The 17833-nt window shown below is 44.3% G+C and overlaps 1 protein-coding gene across 3 annotated transcripts in view; it reads left to right on the top strand.

Moving 5' to 3' along the window:
* kiaa1549lb (KIAA1549-like b) overlaps positions 1-17833 on the top strand; it is a 131136-nt gene that overhangs the window by 48764 nt on the left and 64539 nt on the right. The window lies entirely within an intron of this gene.

The raw sequence follows: 17833 nt of genomic DNA, 5'->3' as shown, positions 1-17833 counted from the left end.
TGTTGCAGCGCTATATTATAAAGGTAGTCAGCCGCCTCCATAGGCATATATGTAATGCTGCCTCCTTAAAACTGTTTGATAAAATAAATGTAATAAGTTAAAGGGGACATATCATGAAAATCTGACTTTTTCATGTTGAAGTGCTATAATTGTGTAGAAAAGTACTAATTACAGTGCATTGAAAATGCGCTGTACTGTTCTTACTGGGCTTTTTATTATTATTATTATTATTAGTGGTGCTTGCATTTATGCAAGGCATCACTATTATTATCTTGCATACTTATTATTATTAGTGGTGCTTGCATTTATGCAAGGCATCACTATTACTATTCCTCAGGGATATTATTAGTGGTGCTTGCATTTATGCAAGGCATCACTATTATTATCTTGCATACTTATTAGTGGTGCTTGCATTTATGCAAAGCATCACTATTATTATTGCAAAAATTATTATTATTAGTGGTGCTTGCATTTATGCAAAGCATCACTATTACTATTGCTCAGGGATATTATTATTAGTGGTGCTTGCATTTATGCAAGGCATCACTATTATTATTGCTCATACTTATTATATTTTATTCTTATATCTGGACACTTTTTTTGGCGCGTAACTCGTCCCGCACGCTTTCTCGTAGACCCATGAAAGAGGGCTCAAATCGACCGGCTTATTGAGGAGAGGTGTGCTATATCTTTTATAAGGGATCGGGTGCAGGATTTTCGAAAGGGGGGCGAAAAATCACCCGAAAAATCCCATTGACTTAACATGGCGCCCAACTTTGACGAGTCATAGCTCTGCTCGAGGATATTGTAGAAACGTGTGGGTTACAACATTTGAAGAGGGTGATAGGTTCTGTTAGAACATACATCACATTTGGGTGTAAGCTGTACCCCTGGGGTGTAAGGGGCACCCTAAAATTCCCCATTGACTTATAATGGGGCAGGAAACATGCCCATATAAGGGAATAAAAAAGTTCCAGATGGGATAACTTCGCTTTACAAAGTCGTAGAGACACGGGGGTTGGACCGTTTTACTCATGACTCAGAGTGTAATCATTATGGGATGCCATTTTTTTCCCTAGCAACCAAATACAGTACCCTAGCAACAGAGTAAACAAAGCCTTATATCTCCGCACCAGAACATCGTAGAGACACGGGGGTTGGACCGTTTGACTAGTGACTCAGAGTGTAATCATTATGGGATGCCAATTTTTTCCCTAGCAACCAAATACAGTACCCTAGCAACAGAGTAAACAAAGCCTTATATCTCCGCATCAGAACATCGTAGAGACACGGGGGTTGGACCGTTTGACTCGTGACTCAGAGTGTAATCATTATGGGATGCCATTTTTTTCCCTAGCAACCAAATACAGTACCCTAGCAACAGAGTAAACAAAGCCTTATATCTCCGCATCAGAACATCGTAGAGACACGGGGGTTGGACCGTTTGACTCGTGAATCAGAGTGTAATCACTAGTGGATGCCAATTTTTTCCCTAGCAACCAAATACAGTACCCTAGCAACAGTGTAAACAAAGCCTTATATCTCCGCATCAGAACATCGTAGAGACACGGGGATTGGACCGTTTTACCCGTGACTCGGCATGTAATCACTAGTGGATGCCAATTTTTTCCCTAGCAACCAAATACAGTACCCTAGCAACAGTGTAAACAAAGCCTTATAACTCAGCATCAGAACATCGTAGAGACACGGGGGTTGGACCGTTTTACTCGTGACTCGGCATGTAATCACTAGTGGATGCCAATTTTTTTCCCTAGCAACCAAATACAGTACCCTAGCAACAGTGTAAACAAAGCCTTATATCTCTGCATCAGAACATCGTAGAGACAAGGGGGTTGGACCGTTTTACTCGTGACTCGGCATGTAATCACTAGTGGATGCCAATTTTTTTCCCTAGCAACCAAATACAGTACCCTACCAACAGAGTAAACAAAGCCTTATATCTCCGCATCAGAACATCGTAGAGACACGGGGGTTGGACCGTTTTACTCATGACTCAGAGTGTAATCATTATGGGATGCCATTTTTTTCCCTAGCAACCAAATACAGTACCCTAGCAACAGAGTAAACAAAGCCTTATATCTCCGCACCAGAACATCGTAGAGACACAGGGGTTGGACCGTTTGACTCGTGACTCAGAGTGTAATCATTATGGGATGCCATTTTTTCCCTAGCAACCAAATACAGTACCCTAGCAACAGAGTAAACAAAGCCTTATATCTCCGCACCAGAACATCGTAGAGACACGGGGGTTGGACCGTTTGACTAGTGACTCAGAGTGTAATCATTATGGGATGCCAATTTTTTCCCTAGCAACCAAATACAGTACCCTAGCAACAGAGTAAACAAAGCCTTATATCTCCGCATCAGAACATCGTAGAGACACGGGGGTTGGACCGTTTGACTCGTGACTCAGAGTGTAATCATTATGGGATGCCATTTTTTTCCCTAGCAACCAAATACAGTACCCTAGCAACAGAGTAAACAAAGCCTTATATCTCCGCATCAGAACATCGTAGAGACACGGGGGTTGGACCGTTTGACTCGTGAATCAGAGTGTAATCACTAGTGGATGCCAATTTTTTCCCTAGCAACCAAATACAGTCCCTAGCAACAGTGTAAACAAAGCCTTATATCTCCGCATCAGAACATCGTAGAGACACGGGGGTTGGACCGTTTTACCCGTGACTCGGCATGTAATCACTAGTGGATGCCAATTTTTTCCCTAGCAACCAAATACAGTACCCTAGCAACAGTGTAAACAAAGCCTTATAACTCAGCATCAGAACATCGTAGAGACACGGGGGTTGGACCGTTTTACTCGTGACTCGGCATGTAATCACTAGTGAATGCCAATTTTTTTCCCTAGCAACCAAATACAGTACCCTAGCAACAGTGTAAACAAAGCCTTATATCTCTGCATCAGAACATCGTAGAGACACGGGGGTTGGACCGTTTTACTCGTGACTCGGCATGTAATCACTAGTGGATGGCAATTTTTTCCCTAGCAACCAAATACAGTACCCTAGCAACAGTGTAAACAAACCCTTATATCTCCGCATCAGAACATCGTAGAGACACGGGGGTTGGACCGTTTGACTTGTGACTTAGAGTGTAATCACCAGTGGATGCCAATTTTTTCCCTAGCAACCAAATACAGTACCCTAGCAACAGTGTAAACAAAGCCTTATATCTCCGCATCAGAACATCGTAGAGACACGGGGGTTGGACCGTTTTACTCGTGACTCGGCATGTAATCACTAGTGGATGCCAATTTTTTCCCTAGCAACCAAATACAGTACCCTAGCAACAGTGTAAACAAACCCTTATATCTCCGCATCAGAACATCGTAGAGACACGGGGGTTGGACCGTTTGACTTGTGACTTAGAGTGTAATCACCAGTGGATGCCAATTGTTTCCCTAGCAACCAAATACAGTACCCTAGCAACAGTGTAAACAAAGCCTTATATCTCCGCATCAGAACATCGTAGAGACACGGGGGTTGGACCGTTTAACTCGTGACTCTGAGTGTAATCACTAGTGGATAGTGGGTTGGAACGTTTTACTTTTGGGTTGGAGTATAATCATATATTGTCCCGAGAATTTTGCCACGGCAAGCACCACTTCACATTTTCTTCAGGAAATGTACCTATCTAGTTATATTTTATTCTTACATCCGGACACTTTTTTCGGCGATTAACTCGTCCCGCACGCTTTGTTGTAGACCCATGAAAGAGGGCTCAAATCGACCGGATTATTGAGGAGAGGTGTGCTATGACTTTTATAAGGGATCGGGTGCAGGATTTCCGAAAGGGGGGCGTAAAACCACCCCAAAAATCCCATTGACTTAACATTGGGCCCAACTTTGATGGGTCATAGCTACGCTCGTGGATTTTGTAGAAACATGTGGGTTACAACATTTGAAGAGGGTGGTAGGCTCTGTAAAAACATAGATCACAATGGGGTGTAAGTTGTACCCCTGGGGTGTAAGAGGTGCCCAAAAGTGCCCCAATGAAAAGTCAATGGGGCAAAATCCCATAGACTTACCATTGCAAAAATTTTGACGGGTCATAGGTCCGAGCCAGGATTTCATAGAAACATGTGGGTTACTAAATTTGAAGAGGGTGCTAGACTCTGTCAGGACGTCCCCCACAATGGGGTGTAAGGTTACCATAGCAACCATTTTGGGCACCCTAGCAACCTATACCATAGACTGCCATTATAAAATGCCCGGATGGATATCTTTGCACCACAGTGTCATAGAGACATGGGGGTGGGCTCATTTTACTCAGGCATCCAATCAGTCTCTCAGGATCCTTACAGACTTACTAAGCCACGCCCCTAGCAACCACTTTTGAGCACCCTAGCAACATAAAATACAAACAGTTATATCTCGGCATCAGAACATCGTAGAGACACGGGGGTTGGACCATTTTACTTGTGACTAGGGGTGTAACAATTGGGCACATCATTGGCCACTCCGAAGCCACGCCCCTAGCAACCAAATTTGAGCACCCTAGCAACCGAATAAACAAAGCCTTATATCTCCGCATCAGAACATCGTAGAGACACGGGGTTTGGACCGTTTTACTTGTGACTCGGAGTGTAATCACTGGGCACATCATTGGCCACTCCCAAGCCACGCCCCTAGCAACCAAATACAGTACCCTAGCAACAGAGTAAACAAAGCCTTATATCTCCGCATCAGAACATCGTAGAGACACGGGGGTTGGACCGTTTTACTTGTGACTCGGAGTGTAATCACTGGGCACATAATTGGCTACTCCCAAGCCACGCCCCTAGCAACCAAATACAGTACCCTAGCAACAGAGTAAACAAAGCCTTATATCTCCGCATCAGAACATCGTAGAGACACGGGGGTTGGACCGTTTTACTTGTGACTCGGAGTGTAATCACTGGGCACATCATTGGCCACTCCCAAGCCACGCCCCTAGCAACCAAATACAGTACCCTAGCAACAGAGTAAACAAAGCCTTATATCTCCGCATCAGAACATCGTAGAGACATGGGGGTTGGACCGTTTGACTCGTGACTCAGAGTGTAATCATTATGGGGTGCCAATTTTTTCCCTAGCAACCAAATACAGTACCCTAGCAACAGAGTAAACAAAGCCTTATATCTCCGCATCAGAACATCATAGAGACACGGGGGTTGGACCGTTTGACTCGTGACTCGGAGTGTAATCATTATGGGATGCCAATTTTTTCCCTAGCAACCAAATACAGTACCCTAGCAACAGAGTAAACAAAGCCTTATATCTCCGCATCAGAACATCGTAGAGACATGGGGGTTGGACCGTTTGACTCGTGACTCAGAGTGTAACCATTATGGGATGCCATTTTTTCCCTAGCAACCAAATACAGTACCCTAGCAACAGAGTAAACAAAGCCTTATATCTCCGCATCAGAACATCGTAGAGACACGGGGGTTGGACCGTTTTACCCGTGACTCGGCATGTAATCACTATTGGATGCCAATTTTTCCCTAGCAACCAAATACAGTACCCTAGCAACAGTGTAAACAAAGCCTTATATCTCCACATCAGAACATTGTAGAGACACGGGGGTTGGACCGTTTGACTCGTGACTCGGAGTGTAAACATTATGGGATGCCAATTTTTTCCCTAGCAACCAAATACAGTACCCTAGCAACAGAGTAAACAAAGCCTTATATCTCCGCACCAGAACATCGTAGAGACACGGGGGTTGGATCGTTTGACTAGTGACTCAGAGTGTAATCATTATGGGATGCCATTTTTTTTCCTAGCAACCAAATACAGTACCCTAGCAACAGAGTAAACAAAGCCTTATATCTCCGCATCAGAACATCGTAGAGACACGGGGGTTGGACCGTTTGACTCGTGACTCAGAGTGTAATCATTATGGGATGCCATTTTTTCCCTAGCAACCAAATACAGTACCCTAGCAACAGAGTAAACAAAGCCTTATATCTCCGCATCAGAACATCGTAGAGACACGGGGGTTGGACCGTTTGACTCGTGAATCAGAGTGTAATCACTAGTGGATGCCAATTTTTTCCCTAGCAACCAAATACAGTACCCTAGCAACAGAGTAAACAAAGCCTTATATCTCAGCATCAGAACATCGTAGAGACACGGGGGTTGGACCGTTTGACTCGTGACTCAGAGTGTAATCACTATGGGATGCCAATTTTTTCCCTAGCAACCAAATACAGTACCCTAGCAACAGAGTAAACAAAGCCTAATATCTTCGCATCAGAACATCGTAGAGACACAGGAGTTGGATCGTTTTACTTTTGGCTTGGAGTATAATCATATATGTTCCCCAGAATTTTGCCACGGCAAGCACCACTCACATTTTCTTCAGGAAATGTACCTATCTAGTTATTATTATGTTGGCTTTGAAAAAGCCAATATATTGTTATTGCTATTAAACTTATTTTTATTATTATTATTCCGCTTTCTTCTGAGACTAAATTTCCGACACTAACTCGTCCTAGGGCTTTCAAGCTACATGCACCAAATTTTCCACAGACCTTCAGACTGCTCTGACTTAGTGTGCTATATCTTTTCTAACTGATGGGACCTTCCGAATTCCTAAACGGGGGGCTCGAACACCCCAAAATTTCCATTGACTTAACATTGAGACAAACTTTGACGGGTCATAGCTGTGAGTAAGAAACTTGTAGAAACTTGTGGCTTACCACATTTAAGGAGGCTGACAGGCTCTGTAAGAACATACATCACAATGGGGTGTAAGCTATACCCCTGGGGTGTAAGAGGCCCCCAAAATTTCCCATTGACTTATAATGGGGCAGGAAACATGCCCATATAAGGGAATGAAAGCGTGCCAGATGGAATATCTTTACTTTAGAGTGTTGTAGAGACATGGGGGTGGGCTCATTTTACTCAGTCATCCTATCAGTCTCTTAGGATCGCCCCAAAGCTATTTAGCCACGCCCCTAGCAACAATTTTGGGTACCCTAGCAACATCTCCCATAGACTACCATTATAAAAAGCCCAGATGGATATCTTTACACCAGAGTGTCATAGAGACATGGGGGTGGGCTCATTTTACTCAGGCATCCAATCAGTCTTAATAGGATTCTTATTGAGGCATTAAGCCACGCCCCTAGCAACCAAATATGAACACCCTAGCAACATAATAAACAAAGCCTTTTATCTCTTGATCTGAACATCATAGAGACATGAGGGTTGGGTCTTTGGGTCATGTTAGCTTCATGCTAGCTCCATGCTAAGTCAAACTAGCTTCATGCTAGTTTCATGCTAGCTTTATGCTAATTTCATAATACATTTTGTTAAGTTCATGCTAAATCATGCCAACTTCATGTCAAATCTTGTTAGCTGCACGCCAAATAGTGCTAGCGTCATGCTAATCATGTTAGCATCATGCTAATCATGCTAGCTTCACGTTAAATCATGCTAGCTTCATGCTAATCATGCTAACCTCATGCTTACTTCATGCTAATCATGGTAGCCTCATGCTAGCTTCATGCTAATCATGCTAGCATCATACTAGCTTCATGCTAATCATGCTACAATCATGCTAGCTTCATGCTAATCATGGTAGAATCATGCTAGCTTCATGCTCATCATGCTAGAATCATGCTAGTTTCATGGTAGCATCATGCTAGCTTCATGGTAATCATGCTAACATCATGCTAACTTCATGCTAATCATGCTAGCATCATGCTAATCATGTTAACATCATGCTAGCTTCATGCTAATCATGCTAGCATCATGCTAGCTTCATGCTAATCATGCTAGCATCATGCTAGCTTCATGCTAATCATGCTAGCAACATGCTAGCTTCATGCTTGTCATGTTAGCATCATGCTAGCTTCATGCTAGTCATGCTAACATCATGCTAGCCGCATGATAATCATGCTAGCTTCATGCTAATCAAGCTAGCTTCATGCTAATCATGCTAGCATCATGCTAGCTTCATGCTAATCATGCTAACATCTTGCTAGCTTCATGCTAATCATGCTAGCATCATGCTAGTTTCATGCTAATCATGCTAGCTTCATGCTAACATCATGCTAATCATGCTAGCTAATCATGTTAGCTTCATGCTAATCATGCTAGCATCATGCTAGCTTCGTGTTAATCATGTTAGCATCATGCTAGCTTCATGCTAATCATGCTAACATCATGCTAGCTTCATGCTAATCATGCTAGCATCATGCTAACATCATGCTAGCTTCATGCTAATCATGCTAGCATCATGCTAGCTTCATGCTAATTATGCTAGCATCATGCTAGCTTCATGCTAATCATGCTAACATCATGCTAGCTTCATGCTAATCATGCTAGCAGCATGCTAGCTTCATGCTAATCATGCTAGCATCATGCTAGCTTCATGCTATTCATGCTAACATCATACTAGCTTCATGCTAATCATGCTAGCATCATGCTAGCTTCGTGTTAATCATGCTAGCTTCGTGCTAATCATGTTAGCATCATGCTAGCTTCATGCTAATCATGCTAACATCATGCTAGCTTCATGCTAATCATGTTTGCATCATGCTAGCATCATGCTAGCTTCATGCTAATCATGCTAGCATCATGCTAGCTTCATGCTAATCATGCTAGCTTCATGCTGATCATGCTAACTTCATGCTAATCATGCTAACATCATGCTAGCTTCATGCTAATCATGCTAGCATCATGCTAGCTTCATGCTAATCATGTTAGCATCATGCTAGCTTCATGCTAATCATGCTAGCATCATGCTAGCTTCATGCTCATCATGCTAGCATCATGCTAGCTTCATGCTAATCATGCTAGCATCATGCTAGCTTCATGCTAATCATGCTAGCATCATGCTAGCTTAATGTTAATCATGCTAGCTTCATGCTAGCATCATGCTAATCATGCTAACATCATGCTAACTTCATGTTAATCATGCTACCTTCATACTTAAACATTCTAACAGCCAGATAGCCTACTAAACTAAACTTCTGTCAAACCGTTTTAAACGTTCAAGCTACGCTTTTTCAAGCCAACATAAAGTTTGTCTTCAAACTTTAATATCTAGTTATTATTCTTATTTCTGGACAAAATTTCGGCGCGTAACTCGTCCCGCACGGTTTGTCGTAGACCCATGAATAAGGACTCAAATCGACCGGCTTATTGAAGAGATGGTGGCTATATCTTTTATAAGCGATCGGGTGCAGGATTTCCGAAAGGGGGGCAAAAAACCACCCGAAAAATCCCATTGACTTAACATTGGGCAAAACTTTGACGAGTCATAGCTCCGCTCAAGGATTTTGTAGAAACATGTGGGTTACAACATTTGAAGAGGGTGGTAGACTCTGTAAGAACATACATCACATTGGGGTGTAAGTTGTACCCTTGGGGTGTAAGAGGCTCCCAAAAGTGCCCTAATGAAAAGTCAATGGGGGAAAATCCCATAGACTTAACATTGCAAAAACTTTGATGGGTCATAGGTCCAAGCGAGGATTTCGTAGAAACATGTGGGTTACTAAATTTGAAGAGGGTGCTAGACTCTGTCAGGACGTCCCCCACAATGGGGTGTTAGGTTACCCTAGCAACCATTTTGGGCACCCTAGCAACCTATCCCATAGACTGCCATTATAAAATGCCCAGATGGATATCTTTGCACCACAGTGTCATAGAGACATGGGGGTGGGCTCATTTTACTCAGGCATCCAATCAGTCTCTCAGGATCCTTACAGACTTACTAAGCCACGCCCCTAGCAACCACTTTTGAGCACCCTAGCAACATAAAATACAAACAGTTATATCTCGGCATCAGAACATCGTAGAGACACGGGGTTTGGACCGTTTTACTTGTGACTCGGACTGTAATCACTGGGCACATCATTGGCCACTCCCAAGCCACGCCCCTAGCAACCAAATACAGTACCCTAGCAACAGAGTAAACAAAGCCTTATATCTCCGCATCAGAACATCGTAGAGACACGGGGGTTGGACCATTTACTTGTGACTCGGAGTGTAATCACTGGGCACATAATTGGCCACTCCCAAGCCACGCCCCTAGCAACCAAATACAGTACCCTAGCAACAGAGTAAACAAAGCCTTATATCTCCGCATCAGAACATCGTAGAGACACGGGGGTTGGACTGTTTTACTTGTGACTCGGAGTGTAATCACTGGGCACATCATTGGCCACTCCCAAGCCACGCCCCTAGCAACCAAATACAGTACCCTAGCAACAGAGTAAACAAAGCCTTATATCTCCACATCAGAACATCGTAGAGACATGGGGGTTGGACCGTTTGACTCTTGACTCGGAGGGTAATCACTAGTGGATGCCATTTTTTTCCCTAGCAACCAAATACAGTACCCTAGCAACAGAGTAAACAAAGCCTTATAACTCCGCATCAGAACATCGTAGAGACATAGGGTTTGGACCGTTTGACTCGTGACTCGGAGGGTAATCACTAGTGGATGCCATTTTTTTCCCTAGCAACCAAATACAGTACCCTAGCAACAGAGTAAACAAAGCCTTATATCTCCGCATCAGAACATCGTAGAGACACGGGGGTTGGACCGTTTGACTTGTGACTCGGAGGGTAATCACTAGTGGATGCCATTTTTTTCCCTAGCAACCAAATACAGTACCCTAGCAACAGAGTAAACAAAGCCTTATATCTCCGCATCAGAACATCGTAGAGACACGGGGTTTGGACCGTTTGACTCGTGACTCGGAGGGTAATCACTAGTGGATGCCATTTTTTTCCCTAGCAACCAAATACAGTACCCTAGCAACAGAGTAAACAAAGCCTTATATCTTCGCAGCAGAACATCGTAGAGACACGGGGGTTGGATCGTTTGACTCGTGACTCGGAGGGTAATCACTAGTGGATGCCATTTTTTTCCTTAGCAACCAAATACAGTACCCTAGCAACAGAGTAAACAAAGCCTTATATCTCCGCATCAGAACATCGCAGAGACACGGGGGTTGGACCGTTTGACTCATGACTCGGAGGGTAATCACTAGTGGATGCCATTTTTTCCCTAGCAACCAAATACAGTACCCTAGCAACAGAGTAAACAAACCCTTATATCTCCGCATCAGAACATCGTAGAGACACGGGGTTTGGACCGTTTGACTCGTGACTCGGAGTGTAATCACTAGTGGATGCCAATTTGCTCCCTAGCAACCAAATACATTACCCTAGCAACAGAGTAAACAAAGCCTTTTATCTCCACATCAGAACATCGCAGAGACACGGGGGTTGGACCGTTTGACTCGTATCTCGGAGTGTAATCACTAGTGGATGCCATTTTTTCCCTAGCAACCAAATACAGTACCCTAGCAACAGAGTAAACAAAGCCTTATATCTCCGCATCAGAACATCGTAGAGACACGGGGGTTGGACCGTTTGACTCATGACTCGGAGGGTAATCACTAGTGGATGCCATTTTTTCCCTAGCAACCAAATACAGTACCCTAGCAACAGAGTAAACAAACCCTTATATCTCCGCATCAGAACATCGTAGAGACACGGGGTTTGGACCGTTTGACTCGTGACTCGGAGTGTAATCACTAGTGGATGCCAATTTGCTCCCTAGCAACCAAATACATTACCCTAGCAACAGAGTAAACAAAGCCTTTTATCTCCACATCAGAACATCGCAGAGACACGGGGGTTGGACCGTTTGACTCGTGACTCGGAGTGTAATCACTAGTGGATGCCAATTTTCTCCCTAGCAACCAAATACAGTACCCTAGCAACCGAATAAACAAAGCCTTATATCTTCGCATCAGAATATCGTAGAGACATGTGGGTTGAATTGTTTTACTTTTGGCTTGGAGTATAATCATATATTGTCCCCCGAAATTTGCCACGGCAAGCACCACTTCACATTTTCTTCAGGAAATGTACCTATCTAGTTATTATTAGTGGTGCTTGCATTTATGCAAGGCATCACTATTACTATTGCTCATATTTATTATTATTATATTTTATTCTTACATCTGCACGTTTTTTCGGCACCTAACTCGTCCCGCACGGTTTGTCGTAGACCCATAAATTAGGGCTCAAATCGACCGGCTTATTGAGGAGAGGTGTGCTATGACTTTTATAAGCGATCGGGTGCAGGATTTCCGAAAGGGGGGCGAAAAACCACCCGAAAAATCCCATTGACTTAACATTGCGCCCAACTTTGACGAGTCATAGCTCCGCTCGAGGATTTTGTAGAAACATGTGGGTTACAACATTTGAAGAGGGTGGTAGGCTCTGTAAGAACATGGATCACAATGGGGTGTAAGTTGTACCCCTGGGGTGTAAGAGGTGCCCAAAAGTGCCCCAATGAAAAGTCAAGGGGGCAAAATCCCATAGACTTACCATTGCAAAAAATTTGACGGGTCATAGGTCCGAGCCAGGATTTCATAGAAACATGTGGGTTACTAAATTTGAAGAGGGTGCTAGACTCTGTCAGGACGTCCCCCACAATGGGGTGTAAGGTTACCATAGCAACCATTTTGGGCACCCTAGCAACCTATACCATAGACTGCCATTATAAAATGCCCGGATGGATATCTTTGCACCACAGTGTCATAGAGACATGGGGGTGGGCTCATTTTACTCAGGCATCCAATCAGTCTCTCAGGATCCTTACAGACTTACTAACCCACGCCCCTAGCAACCACTTTTGAGCACCCTAGCAACATAAAATACAAACAGTTATATCTCGGCATCAGAACATCGTAGAGACACGGGGGTTGGACCGTTTTACTTGTGACTAGGGGTGTAACAATTGGGCACATCATTGGCCACTCCCAAGCCACGCCCCTAGCAACCAAATTTGAGCACCCTAGCAACCGAATAAACAAAGCCTTATATCTCCGCATCAGAACATCGTAGAGACACGGGGTTTGGACCGTTTTACTTGTGACTCGGAGTGTAATCACTGGGCACATCATTGGCCACTCCCAAGCCACGCCCCTAGCAACCAAATACAGTACCCTAGCAACAGAGTAAACAAAGCCTTATATCTCCGCATCAGAACATCGTAGAGACACGGTGGTTGGACCGTTTTACTTGTGACTCGGAGTGTAATCACTGGGCACATAATTGGCCACTCCCAAGCCACGCCCCTAGCAACCAAATACAGTACCCTAGCAACAGATTAAACAAAGCCTTATATCTCCGCATCAGAACATCGTAGAGACACGGGGGTTGGACCGTTTTACTTGTGACTCGGAGTGTAATCACTGGGCACATCATTGGCCACTCCCAAGCCACGCCCCTAGCAACCAAATACAGTACCCTAGCAACAGATTAAACAAAGCCTTATATCTCCGCATCAGAACATCGTAGAGACACGGGGGTTGGACCGTTTTACTTGTGACTCGGAGTGTAATCACTGGGCACATCATTGGCCACTCCCAAGCCACGCCCCTAGCAACCAAATACAGTACCCTAGCAACAGAGTAAACAAAGCCTTATATCTCCACATCAGAACATCGTAGAGACATGGGGTTTGGACCGTTTGACTCGTGACTAGGAGGGTAATCACTAGTGGATGCCATTTTTTCCCTAGAAACCAAATACAGTACCCTAGCAACAGAGTAAACAAAGCCTTATATCTCCGCATCAGAACATCGTAGAGACATGGGGTTTGGACCGTTTGACTCGTGACTAGGAGGGTAATCACTAGTGGATGCCATTTTTTTCCCTAGCAACCAAATACAGTACCCTAGCAACAGAGTAAACAAAGCCTTATATCTCCGCATCAGAACATCGTAGAGACACGGGGGTTGGACCGTTTGACTCGTGACTCGGAGGGTAATCACTAGTGGATGCAATTTTTTCCCTAGCAACCAAATACAGTACCCTAGCAACAGAGTAAACAAAGCCTTATATCTCCGCATCAGAACATCGTAGAGACACGGGGGTTGGACCGTTTGACTCGTGACTCAGAGTGTAATCAATATGGGATGCCAATTTTTTTCCTAGCAACCAAATACAGTACCCTAGCAACAGAGTAACAAAGCCTTATATCTCCGCATCAGAACATCGTAGAGACACAGGGGTTGGACCGCTTGACTCGTGACTCAGAGTGTAATCATTATGGGATGCCAATTTTTTCCCTAGCAACCAAATACAGTACCCTAGCAACAGAGTAAACAAACCCTTATATCTCCGCATCAGAACATCATAGAGACACGGGGGTTGGACCGTTTGACTCGTGACTCGGAGTGTAATCATTATGGGATGCCAATTTTTTCCCTAGCAACCAAATACAGTACCCTAGCAACAGAGTAAACAAAGCCTTATATCTCCGCATCAGAACATCGTAGAGACACGGGGGTTGGACCGTTTGACTCGTGACTCAGAGTGTAATCAATATGGGATGCCAATTTTTTCCCTAGCAACCAAATACAGTACCCTAGCAACAGAGTAAACAAAGCCTTAAATCTCCGCATCAGAACATCGTAGAGACACAGGGGTTGGACCGTTTGACTCGTGACTCAGAGTGTAATCATTATGGGATGCCAATTTTTTCCCTAGCAACCAAATACAGTACCCTAGCAACAGAGTAAACAAACCCTTATATCTCCGCATCAGAACATCGTAGAGACACGGGGGTTGGACCGTTTGACTCGTGACTCGGAGTGTAATCATTATGGGATGCCAATTTTTTCCCTAGCAACCAAATACAGTACCCTAGCAACAGAGTAAACAAAGCCTTATATCTCCGCATCAGAACATCGTAGAGACACGGGGGTTGGACCGTTTGACTCGTGACTTAGAGTGTAATCATATATTGTTTCCCGAAATTTGCCACGGCAAGCACCACTTCACATTTTCTTCAGGAAATGTACCTATCTAGTTATATTTTATTCTTACATCTGCACGTTTTTTCGGCACCTAACTCGTCCCGCACGCTTTGTCGTAGACCCATAAATTAGGGCTCAAATCGACCGGCTTATTGAGGAGAGGTGTGCTATGACTTTTATAAGCGATCGGGTGCAGGATTTCCGAAAGGGGGGCGAAAAACCACCCGAAAAATCCCATTGACTTAACATTGCGCCCAACTTTGACGAGTCATAGCTCCGCTCGAGGATTTTGTAGAAACATGTGGGTTACAACATTTGAAGAGGGTGGTAGGCTCTGTAAGAACATGGATCACAATGGGGTGTAAGTTGTACCCCTGGGGTGTAAGAGGTGCCCAAAAGTGCCCCAATGAAAAGTCAATGGGGCAAAATCCCATAGACTTACCATTGCAAAAATTTTGACGGGTCATAGGTCCGAGCCAGGATTTCATAGAAACATGTGGGTTACTAAATTTGAAGAGGGTGCTAGACTCTGTCAGGACGTCCCCCACAATGGGGTGTAAGGTTACCATAGCAACCATTTTGGGCACCCTAGCAACCTATACCATAGACTGCCATTATAAAATGCCCGGATGGATATCTTTGCACCACAGTGTCATAGAGTCATGGGGGTGGGCTCATTTTACTCAGGCATCCAATCAGTCTCTCAGGATCCTTACAGACTTACTAAGCCACGCCCCTAGCAACCACTTTTGAGCACCCTAGCAACCTAAAATACAAACAGTTATATCTCGGCATCAGAACATCGTAGAGACACGGGGGTTGGACCGTTTTACTTGTGACTAGGGGTGTAACAATTGGGCACATCATTGGCCACTCCCAAGCCACGCCCCTAGCAACCAAATTTGAGCACCCTAGCAACTGAATAAACAAAGCCTTATATCTCCGCATCAGAACATCGTAGAGACACGGGGTTTGGACCGTTTTACTTGTGACTCGGAGCGTAATCACTGGGCACATCATTGGCCACTCCCAAGCCACGCCCCTAGCAACCAAATACAGTACCCTAGCAACAGAGTAAACAAAGCCTTATATCTCCGCATCAGAACATCGTAGAGACACGGGGTTTGGACCGTTTTACTTGTGACTCGGAGTGTAATCACTGGGCACATCATTGGCCACTCCCAAGCCACGCCCCTAGCAACCAAATACAGTACCCTAGCAACAGAGTAAACAAAGCCTTATATCTCCGCATCAGAACATCGTAGAGACACGGGGGTTGGACCGTTTTACTTGTGACTCGGAGTGTAATCACTGGGCACATCATTGGCCACTCCCAAGCCACGCCCCTAGCAACCAAATACAGTACCCTAGCAACAGAGTAAACAAAGCCTTATATCTCCGCATCAGAACATCGTAGAGACATGGGGGTTGGACCGTTTGACTCATGACTCGGAGGGTAATCACTAGTGGATGCCATTTTTTTCCCTAGCAACCAAATACAGTACCCTAGCAACAGAGTAAACAAAGCCTTATATCTCCGCATCAGAACATCGTAGAGACATGGGGTTTGGACCGTTTGACCTCGTGACTCGGAGGGTAATCACTAGTGGATGCCATTTTTTTCCCTAGCAACCAAATACAGTACCCTAGCAACAGAGTAAACAAAGCCTTATATCTCCGCATCAGAACATCGTAGAGACACGGGGGTTGGACCGTTTGACTAGTGACTCAGAGTGTAATCATTATGGGATGCCAATTTTTTCCCTAGCAACCAAATACAGTACCCTAGCAACAGAGTAAACAAAGCCTTATATCTCAGCATCAGACCATCGTAGAGACACGGGGGTTGGACCGTTTGACTCATGACTCGGAGGGTAATCACTAGTGGATGCAATTTTTTTCCCTAGCAACCAAATACAGTACCCTAGCAACAGAGTAAACAAAGCCTTATATCTCCGCATCAGAACATCGTAGAGACATGGGGTTTGGACCGTTTGACTCGTGACTCGGAGGGTAATCACTAGTGGATGCCATTTTTTTCCCTAGCAACCAAATACAGTACCCTAGCAACAGAGTAAACAAAGCCTTATATCTCCGCATCAGAACATCGTAGAGACATGGGGTTTGGACCGTTTGACTCGTGACTCGGAGGGTAATCACTAGTGGATGCCATTTTTTTCCCTAGCAACCAAATACAGTACCCTAGCAACAGAGTAAACAAAGCCTTATATCTCCGCATCAGAACATCGTAGAGACATGGGGGTTGGACCGTTTGACTCATGACTCGGAGGGTAATCACTAGTGGATGCCATTTTTTTCCCTAGCAACCAAATACAGTACCCTAGCAACAGAGTAAACAAAGCCTTATATCTCCGCATCAGAACATTGTAGAGACATGGGGTTTGGACCGTTTGACTCGTGACTCGGAGGGTAATCACTAGTGGATGCCATTTTTTCCCCTAGCAACCAAATACAGTACCCTAGCAACAGAGTAAACAAAGCCTTATATCTCCGCATCAGAACATCGTAGAGACACGGGGGTTGGACCGTTTGACTCATGACTCGGAGGGTAATCACTAGTGGATGCAATTTTTTCCCTAGCAACCAAATACAGTACCCTAGCAACAGAGTAAACAAAGCCTTATATCTCCGCATCAGAACATCATAGAGACACGGGGGTTGGACCGTTTTACTCGTGACTCGGCATGTAATCACTAGTGGATGCCAATTTTTTCCCTAGCAACCAAATTCAGTACCCTAGCAACAGTGTAAACAAAGCCTTATATCTCCGCATCAGAACATCGTAGAGACACGGGGGTTGGACCGTTTGACTTCTGCCTTGGAGTGTAATCACAAGTGGGTGCCAATTTTTTCCCTAGCAACCAAATACAGTACCCTAGCAACAGAGTAAACAAAACCTTATATCTCCGCATCAGAACATTGTAGAGACACGGGGGTTGGACCGTTTAACTCGTGGCTCTGAGTGTAATCACTAGTGGATGCCAAATTTTT

The sequence above is a fragment of the Paramisgurnus dabryanus genome, chromosome 9, assembly GCF_030506205.2.
Source record: "Paramisgurnus dabryanus chromosome 9, PD_genome_1.1, whole genome shotgun sequence".
NCBI classification, from domain to species: Eukaryota; Metazoa; Chordata; class Actinopteri; order Cypriniformes; family Cobitidae; genus Paramisgurnus; species Paramisgurnus dabryanus.
This window is presented reverse-complemented; position numbering and strand designations above follow the sequence as displayed.